This window comes from Bubalus bubalis, chromosome 1, assembly GCF_019923935.1.
Source record: "Bubalus bubalis isolate 160015118507 breed Murrah chromosome 1, NDDB_SH_1, whole genome shotgun sequence".
Classification (NCBI taxonomy): Eukaryota; Metazoa; Chordata; class Mammalia; order Artiodactyla; family Bovidae; genus Bubalus; species Bubalus bubalis.
This window is the reverse complement of record NC_059157.1, coordinates 81,047,540-81,062,511: the sequence shown is the minus strand read 5'-3', so window position 1 is coordinate 81,062,511 and position 14,972 is coordinate 81,047,540.

Here is a 14,972-nt window from a genome sequence, read left to right as displayed (position 1 = left end):
TTATTTATTCATTCTTATAGCAAATGATACTCAGTTCTCTCTAAGTGCTGGAATCTAGGATAAAAACATTGAATAGCTAAGAAAATTTTTCTCATGAAATTTAGAGTAAGGCTTCTTTCATGTGCTTATGAATCACCTGGAGATCTTGTTAAAATGCTGATTCTGATTCAATACTTCTGAGATACAGCCTGAGCTGTCTGTATTTCTAATAAGTATCCAGGTAGTGCTGATACTCCTGGTCTGGTCCTAGGAACATTTAGTGAGTAGCAAGCACTAAACTCTCCATAGCTGAACACCTTGCTGAACACTTAATACTGGATCACTTCTCTCTCATTCAGTCTCTCCTGAGAGAGGGGGATCTTGATTTGAAACACCCTTACATACTAGCCCAGAAGAAGTGAACTCATCAGTGTGACACTTGGCCAGGTGAGGTATGTATGGGAGAGAGGCTTGCTTGTAGGATGTCAGTTCTCTTATAAACTCTTAACAAGTATGCTCACCCAAATCCCACTGAGGAGAGCTTAGTCAGAGAGTACCACCATGTTGCCTCTCGACACAAAGAGTCTTCTCCATTAGTGGGCTTTAGCTCTACTCCCAGAATTTATTGCATTATGATTATGTGATAGAAACATGTTCTGTAATAGCACCCATTTCTGATGTGCTAGGGCTTGGGGTCTGAGTGAATATAGACAATGATGCTCTACTGTCCTAGTTCAGCTTTTGATTTCTCTCACCTTTAAAAAGGCACAAGAATGTGAGTTATTGATAGAATTACATGAAGTGATTTTCTAATTATGTTAAATTGTATACACTTCTACTTATCTCTAATTTAGATTGTCCACAGCAGCCCAGTAATTTTATTAAATAATTTACATCAAGCATACATGGAATCATATTTAACATCTACAGTTTTCACATCTAACCTCTTATTAAGAAAAGCCAACTCTATTTATGCTCTGAAACTTCAGATGAAGTGACAATTCCACATTGTCTTCTCAAGCCACTTCCAATTTCCCATTCCCTACTTATGTTATTAGCTTTGGAATATTCCTCATGTCCTAATTTTTCAACCATTTCTCATATGGGAGCTTCTCAGTATGATTTTCTAATAATTCCTTATTATCTTGATCGATATTTTTATTGCCCCTGCCCTACCATGCCCTTGAGAAGTGGCAGTTCTAGAACAGATTTCTATTATCTTTTTTTTTTTTTGCCAGTTTCATAATATCCTACAAATCAAGAGTAAATGAAAAATTATATTGCTGTCATAGTCTCAAGTTACTTTTGGCAGTGAGCTCTGGGTGACTCATGCTCAGTAAGTAGCACCGTGACCATGAAATATGCATGGTTCCATCATTATCATACAGGATAAGAAGCTCACAATGCCACATAAGGACACAAGACACACAGTAACCATGATGATCTGAGTGGATTTCTGAACCATGGGTCTTGTGATTTCCTAAGTCAGGGGCTAAAGAAGAATATTACTGGAGATGCTTCTTGTATTATAGAGCCATGAGTAAACTCTAGTTTATGTAAGTCGACTAGAAAACTAATTAGCTACCTCTTCATCCTTTCTTTTCAGAGTTTACTGCACAACTCAGTTGCTTTTTATTTTATTTTCCATCGATGAATTTTTCTTATGGCCCTTTAAAAATAAATAGGCTTTAAAAATTACCATCAATTTTTAAGCTCCAGTATACATCACCCATTTAGTCTCTCTCATATTTCTCTAATGTTTCTCAGAAAAGTTGTTATAATAGTCTTGGATTTAGTCTTAGGAAAGCACTACTTATTATAATTTACCCAAAGACTTAATAATCTTTAAGTGACTGATGCAAATGAATCTAAACAAAAATGTTCTTTCCCACCCAGGCACCTTATTGAGTTTTACAGTGTTCCTAATATGAGGACATTTGTAGAAGGAGTTAAGGAAGATTCCTGAGCCAGGACTTTATATATATATATATATAATTTTTCTTTTAGAAGAAAGTTTTCCAGATATACACCCAGGAGTGGGATTGCTGGTAACAATCATATGGCAACTCTGGTTTAAATTTTTGAAGGAGCCTCTATGTTGTTTTCCATAGTGGCTGCACCAATTTACATCCCCTCTGTCAGTGTAGGAGGGTTCCCTTTTCTCCACACCCTTTCCAGTATTTTCTTTTTGTAGACATTTTGATGATGGACATTCTGACTGGTGTGAGGTGATAACTCATTTTAGTTTTGATTTGCATTTCTCTAATAACTAGTGATGTTGAACATCTTTTCATTTACCTGTTGAAAAAAAGTGAAAGTGAAGTTGCTCAGTTGTGTCTAACTCTTTGCGACACCATGGACTATAGCCCACCAGGCTCCTCCATCCATGGAATTTTCCAGGCAAGAGTACTGGAGTGGGTTGCCATTTCCTTCTCCAGGAGATCTTCCTGACCCAGGGATCGAACCCAGGTCTCCCGCATTGCAGGCAGACGCTTTACTGTCTGAGCCACCAGGGAAGCTATCTATATATTTTCTTTGGAAAAATATCTATTTAGGCCTTATACCCATTTTTTGATTTTTTTTTTTTTAATATTGAGTTGTATGAGCTGCTTGTATATTTTAGAAAGTAATCCCTTATCAGTTGCATCAGTTGCAAATATTTCCTCTCAGTCTGTAGTTGTCTTTTCATTTTGTTTATGGTTTTCTTTGCTGTGTTTAAGCTTTTAAGTTTGATTAGGTCCCATTTTAAAAATTTTTGCTTTTATTTCTTTTGCCTTGGGATACTGGTAAAGATCCATATTTTAAAATTTACTTTTTAGGATTTTCCTGGTGGTCCAGTGGCTTAAACTCCAGGTTCCCATTGCAGGGGAACAGGGCTCCATCCCTGGTCAGAAAACTAGATCCAACAAGTCGCCACTGAGACTTTGTAGTCTATCTCTAGACTTTGTAGTATCTTTCGACAACTGAAATATCCGGAATGCTGCAACTAAAGATCCTGCATGCCACCACTAAGACCCAGTGCAGTTAAATAAATAGATAAATATTTTTTTTAAGTTTCATTAAAATTTACTTTTTAAATTGCTATTTTATTTTATGCTGAAAAATTCCTTTATATTTCTTAAAAAAATTTTTTTTGCTCTTTTCTCTGGATTTTAAAAACTTGATTCCTTTCCCCTCAATCTTTCTAATAAATGCAGTAATTACAAAATCCATATCTTTACATACATGAACTATAGACTAAGGACTCTTGATGCTACTTCGGCAATATTCTTTTAAGGTTTTATTTATAGTGTGCTCATCATTGATTTCTATTATAGATAATTGTTGCATTTGTTTTCTAGGGCTGCATTATCAAAGTACCACAGGCTGGGTGGCTTAAACTACAGAAACTTATTGACTCATAGTTCCAGAACCTAGAAATCCAAAATGAAGGTGTTGGCAGGGTTGATTCCTTCTGATAGACTCTCTGAGTAAAGGCCTCTTTCTTTGGCTTATAATTGGCCATCTCCCAGTTTCTCTTCCCCTAGTCTTGCCCCTGGGGCATCTCAGGTGGTGCTAGTGGTAAAGAACCCAACCTGTCATTGTAGTGGTTGGGAAGATCCCTGGAATAGGAGAGGGTAACCTGCTCCAGTATTCTTGTTTGGGAAATTTCATGGACAGAGGAGACTGATGAGCTACAGTCTATGGGCCACAAAGAGTTGGAGATGACTTAGCACACACAGAGTCTTCCCTCTATGGATGTGTCTCCAAATTTTCCCATTTTTGTAAGGAATTTTGTTAGATTGGACTTCCCTGGTGGCTCAGATGCTAAAGAATCTGCCTGCAATGCAGGAGACCTGGATTGGAAAGATCCCCTGGAGAAGGGCAGAGAAGCCTGGCAGGCTACAGTCCAAGGGCTTGCAAATATTGGACATGACTTTCACTTCACTTGTTAGATTGGACTAGAGACCTACTCTCTTCCAGTGAAGACGTCATCTTCACCTAACTAATTACATCTGCAATGATGGTATTTTCAAATAGGGTCACATTTTAAAACACTGAAGTTTAGAACTACAATGTATGAGTTTGGGGAAACACAGTTCCAATTATTAACCTTGTGATACAAGAACCCCACTATTGTGTATGTGCTTAAGTAGCTTTACTCCAGAAGGGGAATAACTGGGGTATAAGGAATGTTGTGTTGTTATTGCTGTAAGTAAAAAAAAAAATGTATGCCTTGATGTAGGAATTTCATGTTTTCATTCAGCTTAATATAAATAGATATCCATTAACATATATCAATTGTATGTTTTATGAATGCTACTGTGAAAATGCAAAATTCAGTTGAATACATTTAAAGATCTAATTGGCTTTATTCAATGATTCATAAATTGAGTATTATCCCTTCTAGCAAATAGAAAGGAGCTCCAAAGAACTGTACAAGTGGAAGACTTTGATAGGCAGAAATGGATGAAGGACAAGGAAAAAGTGCATTGTTTCAGGCAAGGTCACCTTCCTTTAGGGGACAAAAAGGATATATCAGTATATTACTTCACTGGTGCTGACCAGAAAATTCCAGACTGACAAGTTAAGATTACATTCCTGGGGGAAGTTAACAGGGCAGTTAGGCTAGGTATTGCCTTGGGTCTGATGATATGGATTTAGCATAAGGGACTCCATTTTGGGCCTGTTGTCTCTTTTAATACTACTTTGTAGGGAGATTTCTTAGAATGTATAAGAGATAAAACAAAGTTTTAATATTCAAAAAATGAAATGCCGTTTTCTTGGGAAAAAATGCTAGATGTTCTTGAATAATCCTTTTCATAGTTTTATTTTCCTATGTTGTCCTATTAAGCAATTACCTGCTGATAAATCTTATTTAATTTAGTTTTTTCCTCCTTTCATACCACCCTCTGCTATCAGCTCTACATATGTTTTGTCATAAATCTGTTAAAGGGCAAGCATATAAATAGTTTTGGCTTTTGAATATTAAATGTCATTGCTTAGACAAGGGAACCTACATCTTTTTTTAAATGCTATTTTTCTCTATGCTTAAGATGTTGCAATATCTTAGATGAAGACCAAATCTTTCATAAATGCTTTTCTACAGCAGGTCAGGATAACAACTGTTTCAGTATCCAAGCTACTAATACAGTTTTGGCATCACTTTTAAGAGAAAGGGAAGAACAAAAATCAGCTGCGTGACTGAAACAATATGGGATAAACTCAGAGAAATAATGAACTCTTTCCCTTGAAGGGTACTTTCTTGAAAAAATAAAAATTACCTGCAGAAATGGTTTAAAGACGTTTGGAAAGCTGACCCTTTGATTAGAAAAGAGTTCCATCTGAGGTTTCTGATTCTGTATTGTCTAGAGGAGTAATTGGAGGCATCAAGCCTAAGTGTTGCTATTATGCAGTATTACATGTAGTGAAGTCACTCACTGAGGTGCTCTCCAAGTTTCGGATACTGCATTTCCAATGCCTGCTAATGAAGACTTTCCAAACAAGTAGGTACACTTTTGCTAAGAATGGAAAATGTTGGAGGTTAGAAGATTGTGAGTTGTGCTTATAATTTGTTATAGTTTTACACTGAAATTGAACTATATTACCTTAAAAAAATGAGAAATCATGAGGAATTAGTGATATAGAAAGCCTTATCTATTTCCCTAAGGATTTAGTTGCTTGAAGTAGTAAGCACTAAAGTCATGGAGACACATTTTATCACAAACTTGGTTATTATATATAACTAGAAATTTGCTCTTATAATGCTAATGTTAGAACTTTTAGGTCAGATCAGTTGATTGAGTTGGAAAAGAACACAGTTCTTTGTGATACAGTTTAGTCTTAGTTTTTTGAAGTGAGATACAATTCAGTCTTTGTCACTTGTTCTGTGTCCTTGGACAAATTACTCAACCTTCCTAAACCTCAATTTCATCATCTTTAAAATAAGAACAATACCTATATTTGACTTAAGACATTTGTTACATTTAAATAAAGTAAAATAGATTACTTAGATTATTATTATTATGTGGATTATTTAACCCAGTGGCTGGCACATACTAAACATTCAACTAATTAGCTTTATTATTACTAACCCTAAACTGGAAAAAGAGTTAGCTAAAGATATAAAAGTCATTTACAATTTAGTCCATAAATATTTGTTATGGGTCAGGGATTGTTACAGGTGCTTGGGAGAAAGTGATAAGTAAGACAGATAGGATCCTTGTCTTCAAGGAGTTTCCATATTAGTGGATGTGAAGAGGTGGGTATAGAAAAAGACAGTAAGCTAGTATGAAATGAAGTAAAACAATTTACATTATGAAAAACATGGATAAAGAGATAGAAAGGGACTAGAGTGCTAATACTGTTTTAAGAGGTATCATGTGACTTGAGACTTAAGAGGTATCATGTGACATCAAGGAGAAGGGACAGTAAGTACAAAGTAAGATGCTTGTGAGCTTGTCATCACTTTAAGAGCCGTAAAGGTCAGTTACCTGGAGCACAGTAATATGGAAGGTGAGGGAGTCATGAAAGGTACATAATGATCAGTAGGTGGGGATGTGTCATAGAAAATTTTGGAGACCATCATCATTAAGGAATTGTTGAGGAATTATTGATTAAGAAATCAATAAACTTGTTGATTTTGTCACTGAAAGATTTTAAGCAAGAAAGTGACATGACCCAGATCACATTTTAGAAATGTCTTCCTGACTCAGAAGGGGATGGATTTAGGGCAGCAAGAATTAAAGCTAGCAGAGCAGTCAGGAGGTGACTGAAGTAGTTGTTGATAATTCTATGGGGAATAAGGTGAACTTGAGCTAGGATTTTGCACTGAGATTACTAAAAAGGTGAGATTTGGAATTTATTTTTCAGTTAGAGGCAACAGGATGAATTGGATGGAAGGTATGAACAAAAAAGATAAACAATAACAACATTAGGTTTTGTCTGTCTAAGCAAACAAAGAGGTGGACTCATATTTTCTTTCTTGACTAAGTAGAATAGATTATTTAGACTATAAGTAAAGATATATTAATAGTAATGTGTATATAGAGAAAAACAATTTCAAACCAAGAAGGAACCAACCAAGTTATTATGAGTTTAACATTTTAATGCAGAAATGCTACATTCTAAGAAAGCCCTGAAATGTTTGGTTTGATATATTCTTAGTATTTTGAGTGACTTTCTCCAGCAAATGCATCTTCATTTATTGGCATTCTAGACTGCATTCCCATCTCCTTGGAAAATGAAGATGATGAAGGATATTTTTGGTTGATCTATACTGCTCAGGAAATGTTTGCCTTAGTTATTTGTGTAACATGTGAAAAATTGTTTAAAGTGTAGTGAGAAATAGGAATGTGAAGTAGAAATATAACTTTAGTGTTGGAGTTTTAAAAGATTATTATAAAATCAGTCAGCCTACTATTCAATAATGTTTTATCACATCTTTATGAGCTAAAAATCTAAAAATTAAAAAAATTAAAAATAGCCTTCTTCCCCAATAAAACAAACAAATGAAGGTTTCCTAAATTTAAATAGAAAGCCAGAAACTATAAAGTGCTGGATTTCTTTTGGCTGAAGTCAGAGGGGTTTGAAGTATGGAAGGGACTGAACTCACCATTGTTAGAGGGGTGGCCACATGGAAAGCAAGAGAGGACTTCAGGCAAACTCTAGGAGAGAAGACTACCCTCCTCTGCACCCCTGTATCCAGCAGACAACCAGCCAGGAGCAGGGCCTCAGTGACATAAACATAAGTAACTAAATCTAGGGAACAAGTTGAATGAACTTGGAGGTAGATGTATTCCTAGAGCCTTCAGCAATCTTGCTGACATCTTCATTTTGCCTCTGTTGCTGGTGGCGGTGAATTGCTAAGTGGTGTACAACTCTGCGACCCCATGGATTTTAGCATGCCAGGCTTTTCTGTCCTCCACTATCTCCCAGAGTTTGCTCAGATTCATGTGCATTGAATTGGTGGTGCTATCTAACCATCTCATCCTCTGCTGCCCTCTTCTCGTTTTGTCTTCAGTCTTTTCCAGCATTAGGGTCTTTTCCAAAAAACTGATGCTTTGCATCAGGTGGTCAAAGTATTGGAGCTTCAGCATCAGTCCTTCCAGTGAATATTCAAGGTTCATTTCCTTTAGGACTGACTGATTTGATCTCCTGCTGTCCAAGGGACGCTCAAGAGTCTTCTCCATCACAATTTGAAAGCATCAGTTCTTGGGCTTTGTGATACTTTAAACAGGAAAGTTTAAAAAAGAAAAAAAAAAGTTAAAAAAAAAGGAAAGTTTAAAAAAGAAAAAAAAGTTAAAAAAAAGAAAAGCAATGCCAAAGAATGCTCAAACTACTGCACAATTGCACTCATCTCACACGCTAGTAAAGTAATGCTCAAAATTCTCCAAGACAGGCTTCAGCAATATGTGAACCGTGAACTTCCAGATGTTCAAGCTGGTTTTAGAAAAGGCAGAGGAAGCAGAGATCAAATTGTCAACATCCACTGGATCATGGAAAAAGCAAGAGAGTTCCAGAAAAACATCTATTTCTGCTTTATTGACTATGCCAAAGCCTTTGACTGTGTGGATCACAATAAACTGTGGAAATTATGAAAGATACGGGAATACCAGACCACTTGACCTGACTCTTGAGAAACCTATATGCAGGTCAGGAAGCAACAGTTAGAACTCGACATGGAACAACAGACTGGTTCCAAATAGGGAAAGGAGTACATCAAGGCTGTATATTGTCACCCTTCTTATTTAACTTCTATGCAGAGTACATCATGAGAAATGCTGGGCTGGATGAAGCACAAGCTGGAATCAAGATTGAAGGGAGAAATATCAATAACCTCAGATATGCAGATGACACCACCCTTATGGCAGAAAGTGAAGAGGAACTAAAAAGCCTCTTCATGAAAGTGAAAGAGGAGAGAGGAAAAGTTGGCTTAAAGCTCAACATTTAGAAAACAAAGATCATGGCATCTGGTCCCATCACTTCATGGGAAGTAGATGGGGAAACCGTGGAAACAGTGTCAGACTTTATCTTCTTGGGCTCCAAAATGACAGCAGATGGTGACTGCAGCCATGAAATTAAAAGACACTTACTCCTTGGAAGAAAAATTATGACCAATCTAGATAGCATATTCAAAAGCAGAGACATTACTTTGCCAACAAAGGTCCATCTAGTCAAGGCTATGGTTTTTCCTGTGGTCATGTATGGATGTGAGAGTTGGACTGTGAAGAAAGCTGAGCATGGAAGAATTGATGCTTTTGAACTGTGGTGTTGGAGAAGACTCTTGAGAGTCCCTTGGACTGCAAGGAGATCCAACCAGTCCATCCTAAAGGAAATCAGTTGATTGGAAGGACTGATGTTGAAGCTGAAACTCCAATACTTTGACCACCTCATGGAAAGAGTTGACTCACTGGAAAAGACTCTGATGCTGGGAGGGATTGGGGGCAGGAGGAAAAGGGGACGACAGAGGATGAGATGGTTGGATGGACTTGATGGACATGAGTTTGAGTGAACTCCGGGAGATGGTGATGGACAGGGAGGCCTGGAGTGCTGTGTATCATGGGGTCACAAAGTATCATGGGGTCACAAAGTATCATGGGGTCACAAAGTATCATGCTGTGTATCATGGGGACACAACTGAACGACTGAACTGAACTAAACTGAACTGAAAGAGGAGACACAGTTAAATTACATTGTACTTAGATTGCTGATGAACAGAATTGTGAGATACAGGAGTTGGTGTAAACCTAAATATGTGGAAATTTGTTATGATAGCAACAGAAAATTAAGTTGTTAAAAAAAAACCAAGTTGTTAAGCTTGTTGAAGAAGGGCAGCAGGACCAAACTGAAGTCACTTGTGCTAAGCTGGAAGTCAGAAAACCAAGACTTAATACCTAACCTGATTGCAGTTTCAACCACTCTCAGAAATGTAATCTTAAATCAGTCCATCTGGAATTTCCTGGACAGCACCAGTGATGTAATCCATCTGATTACCTCTTTCATCTCCCGAATATAGACACTTTGCTCCTTCCTGTTACTGCCCCATTTTGTCTACAAAATGTCTCCCATTTTGTACAGCTCCTCAGAGCTCCTTTATGTTTGTTAGATGGTGTGCTGTCCTAATCATGACTCATTTAATAAAGCCATTTGATTTTAAATTCACTCAGTTGAATTTTGTTTTTCAACAGACTGGTGAACAAAGAAGTGAAGAGTAACACAAAAGAGAGGAAAGACAATCCTCAATATTTGTTTATATAAAATTACTATATATAATGTATACTACTGATTATATGAAATGGTTTACCTTCCCTGTAATTTTAAAAACAGGATTTTGAAGTGAAGAAAAAAATAATTATTTTCCAGGAAGAATTACGCTTTATTTCAAGATAGCTTGGTGGCTCAGACCGTAAAATGTCTGTCTAAAATGCGGGAGACCTGGGTTTGATCCCTGGGTCGGGAAGATTCCCTGGAGAAGGAAATAACAACCCACTCCAGTACTCTTGCCTAGAAAATCCCATGGACGGAGGAGCCTGATGTCCATGGGGTCACAAAGAGTCAGATATGACTGAGAGACTTCACTTCCACTTTCAGAGCAACTTTCACTTGGAAAATTAAAAAAAAATTTTTTAGCTATACTATTTCATTAAAAAAACCTAAAACTTTTTTAAAAGCTTAAAACTTAAAATTAAAAGATTTTTAGATTCCAAAGAAATAGTACAATTGTTTTATTGATCTTGGAAGATTATGTGATTTTATCAGAGCAACTAGAAGAGATTTCTGGACTATTTCATCTATATTACTTTGACCCTTGGCAAGTCACCTAACATCTCTGTGACATATCTTTCTTATCTGAGACTATGAATGTTAATGGAACCTACCTCATAAAGTTATTATATGAGTTAAATGAGTAGGGAATCAATTAGAATTATAGACTAATAGAACGAAGTTTAATACTGTTTCATTTAATGGTATTTCTGTATGAAATGTGGGCTATTAGATATAAATGTATTGGGCTTTCCTGGTGGCTCAGAGGGTAAAGAATTTGCCTGCAATGTGGGAGACCTGGGTTCGATCCCTGGGTTGGGAAGATCCCCCTGGAGAAAGGAATGGCTACCCACTCCAGTATTCTGGCCTGGAGAATTGCATGGACACAGGAGCCTGGCAAGCTACAGTCCATGGGGTCACAAAGATTTGGACATGACTGAGCAACTTCCTCTTTCTTTCATACATACATATCCCTAAAACCTACTTGCATGAGAAAAACTCACGTGTTTATTTGTAGCTACTGTTTCAAATAAATGACCTATCTTTCAAGTCCTCTTCAGCTCTCTTGTATCTTAGACATCCTTATTGTCTCTATTTCCTGTTGTTATGATAGATTATTAATCCTCACAAAGCTGCTCTGTTGCAAGACCACCAATAGAAGTCCATAAATAAAAATATTGTATCCCCTAGTTTATTGCATTATGGGTGAAATGCCTATATTGAAATAAACTACCCTGTAAACTGGGGTGCATGAGCTATATCTTATTCAGCTTGAAAAGATGTTGACAGCAGTTCCTGGGGCATATTACAAGTACTCAATCAACACTCAATAGAAATATGTTTGACCTCCTTGGCATGAAAATTTATTTTTGTCAAAAGAATTTAACTTTCTTATTAGATTTTTATGGTTCCTCTTCCTAGCTCTAAGTATCTAATTCTGCTGCTGCTGCTGCTGCTGCTAAGTCGCTTCAGTCGTGTTCGACTGTGCGACCCCATAGACGGCAGCCCCCCAGGCTCCCCCGTCCCTGGGATTCTCCAGGCAAGAACACTGGAGTGGGTTGCCATTTCCTTCTCCAAGTATCTAATTCTAGGTAGTATTTATTGAGTCTTGATCATGCTTCTCTGAATTCTGAATGCTTTACCTATTAACTAATTTTATTATAAAGTATTCAGGCTGTTTTCCAGCTATGTGCTTTCCTTGTAGCCTTGAAATATCTTTACTAACCTTGAACATTCCCTGCATTGCAATTTTTTTTTTTTTTGGCTAAGATGAAAGAACTCTTTATTCTTTCCTAAGATAGTTCATGATCTGGTTGAACTTCTAGCCTCGGCTCTAATATCATCAGATCCGTCATTAGCCTTATGATGATCTTTTCCCATTAGAGGAGACAGAATTTGACTAATTCATTCCCTTCATCTAAGAGTGAATTTACCAGAGGAGAAAATGGGAAGAGAAATAAAGAGATGTGATGTTATGAACATCATTGTCTATTTGAATAGTTACTACCTGAGTTAAGTGTCTTCTTAGATGTGGCTCGAAGATGGACAGCTGTATCAGGAAGTTCTTTATAACACTAAGAAGTGTCTGTTGAAAGCACTAAATGCACTTCTTTCTGACAAACAAGGGAAGTTGAATCAGTTGACCCCAGGCAATTACCATTCACATCTCTGTGATTCAGCGACTTTGTTTGAATGGCTAGAGGAGTGTTAAATTACCAGTTTTATGCAGCTGCCCTCCCTGCTGATTCCGTGGCAAGATAATATGTAACCTCAGTTATTGCAAGCAATCTTCTGGGTCTATAAAGTGAGTTAGAGTGCTGCATGGAACAGCCAGTTTAAATTATAGTTATGGTTCGTCTTTGGGCTGTATTACTCACCTAAATAAAATTGGCTGCACAAACAAATGCTATTTATAATGTGTATGTTTGTTTTCTTTTCACTTTTTTCATACATCTTTCTTGGGGAGTTAAGTAAAGATATTCTTTAAACTTAGCATTGAGTTTCTCAGGCAGTAGGATCTGGGCCTCTACTCAAAATAATGTCACCAGGTTCTTTACGTCAAATGCTTCATTGTTTTTGATAACTTTGTCCTTGAGGTAACAGTTCTGACCTCATTATTTACCTATGTTCTTGGTTTCTTTTCTAAGACCAAGCAGAAGTAAATAAAAGGGGCCCAGTGAGACAGAGGTGACTAAGTGTTTCTCTTCTTCTGACTGCTAGAACTACCACTGGTCTCTCCAGAGTTTGAGCTGAGTTGTCCAGCTGAAGACTCTTGTTTTTCAGATTCTCTTGCATCCTGGTGTGTTTTATCAGGTTGAAAGCCAATGGAAAGTAAGCACAAACCATTGTGACCATTTCCAGTTCTTGGCCTCAAAATATTGAGGAAAGAGGTGGAAGAGTACATATAGGCACATAGAAGCCTCCCCAGAAACATAGACTCTTAACTTTGAGACTATTTGTGAGAAATAAATAAATTTCTATCTCAAGGTACTGTCATTTGGGAATATCTATGTTACAGCAACTAACAATTTACCTTCACCTATATAGACTATATACACTTCACAGGTGGTGCTAGTGGTAAAGAACCTGTCTGCCAATGCAGTAAACACAAGAGACACAGGTTCAATCCCTGGGTCAGGAAGATCCCCTTGAGGAGCGCATGGCAGTCGACTCCAGTATTCTTGCCTGGAGAATCCCATGGACAGAGAAGCCTGGCAGGCTATAGTCCATGAGGTTTCAAAGAGTCCGACACGACTGAAATGACTGAACACACACACATACAGACTGTTGCTCAATTGCTACTTTGGATAATAACTTCAATTTAGTCCTATAAAAACTGTGCTTGATTTACAGATAGAATGTAATTGTTGGTTAACACAACACTAGACTGAGACACAGGAGACCACGGCTCAAGTTCAGGTTTGCAACCAGTGTGAACCTGAGCAAATTATTTAGCTAATATTATTTATGATAATTATCATTATCAAATATTACATAATAATATACCAAGCATTTACTTATTTGCTTATTGTCTACAGTCCATGGAATTCTCCAGGACAGAATACTGGAGTGGGTAGCCATTCCCTTCTCCAGGGGAACTTCCCAACCCAGGGATCAAACCCAGGTCTCCCACATTGCAGACGGATTCTTTACCAGCTGAGCCACCAGGGAAGCCCTCACAAAATGCAGGCTGCACAAATACAATTCATTTAAACACTTGTTAAAACAAATAGCTTATCTCTGGCACATAAAATAGGCTTAGAATAGTATCTATGCAATAAATACTTGTTAAATTAGTTGAACTTTTCTGGTCCTCTCTATACAATATAAAAGTTGGATAAAATAATCTCTTAGGACTTTTCTAACATTTTATGACAATTAGTTTTAATAAAAATACGGGAATTCTGTCACTCATTATGATCTTATCAATATCAAAATTAATTATGAATTTACATTAACATTCAACAAATAGCTAATATGTAATAGACACTCAACAAAGTCCTGGGAATAAAAGGGCCTGGGTGATAATACTGTTCAGGTTAAGAGGATGGGTGGAATTAAGGAAAGGTGGTGATAGGCTATGAAATATTAATAATTAGCCTATGGCCTGGGATTAAGATGCAATGTATCGATACTATGATAAAATATGACAAGTTTTAGAGACATGTAGAAAGTGCTGTGAGAACAGAAGGGAGAAATGTAACCTTTTGTTTTCAGTGAATAAAATGAGAAAGATTAGAGGTATGTAAACTATTCTGTGCCTTCAAAGAAGAATTCTCTAGACAAAGACATAGAGAAAGTCATTGTGGACAGAGAGATTGATATAAATGACGTATACTCCAAAAATAACATGGAACTTCTTTGGCTAGGGCACACATTGAAAAGAGTAGAAATATATGGATGAGGAACAGATTTTGATGACAAAGAAATCTGACTTCATTTGTACTAGCCTGTTTTTCTCCCACTCCCATTATGATAAATATTTTAGAAAAATCACTGTGGCAGCAGTGGTTCTGTAAGTGGGAAAACAAAAGCAGGAGTGACAAAGAGACTCAGGGGATGTGAAAGGGCTGCTGTAGGGAATTAGTTAGACAGGGCTGGTCAATGAAAAGCAAATGGTCACATACATATAAATGGTCCTAAGTTGATCATATTTTTAAAAATAGTCTACAGAACTTCTGTCATATTCTAAAAGGTTAAGCCATGGAGTGTTTAACTTCCACATATTAACATAATCTCAGTTAAAA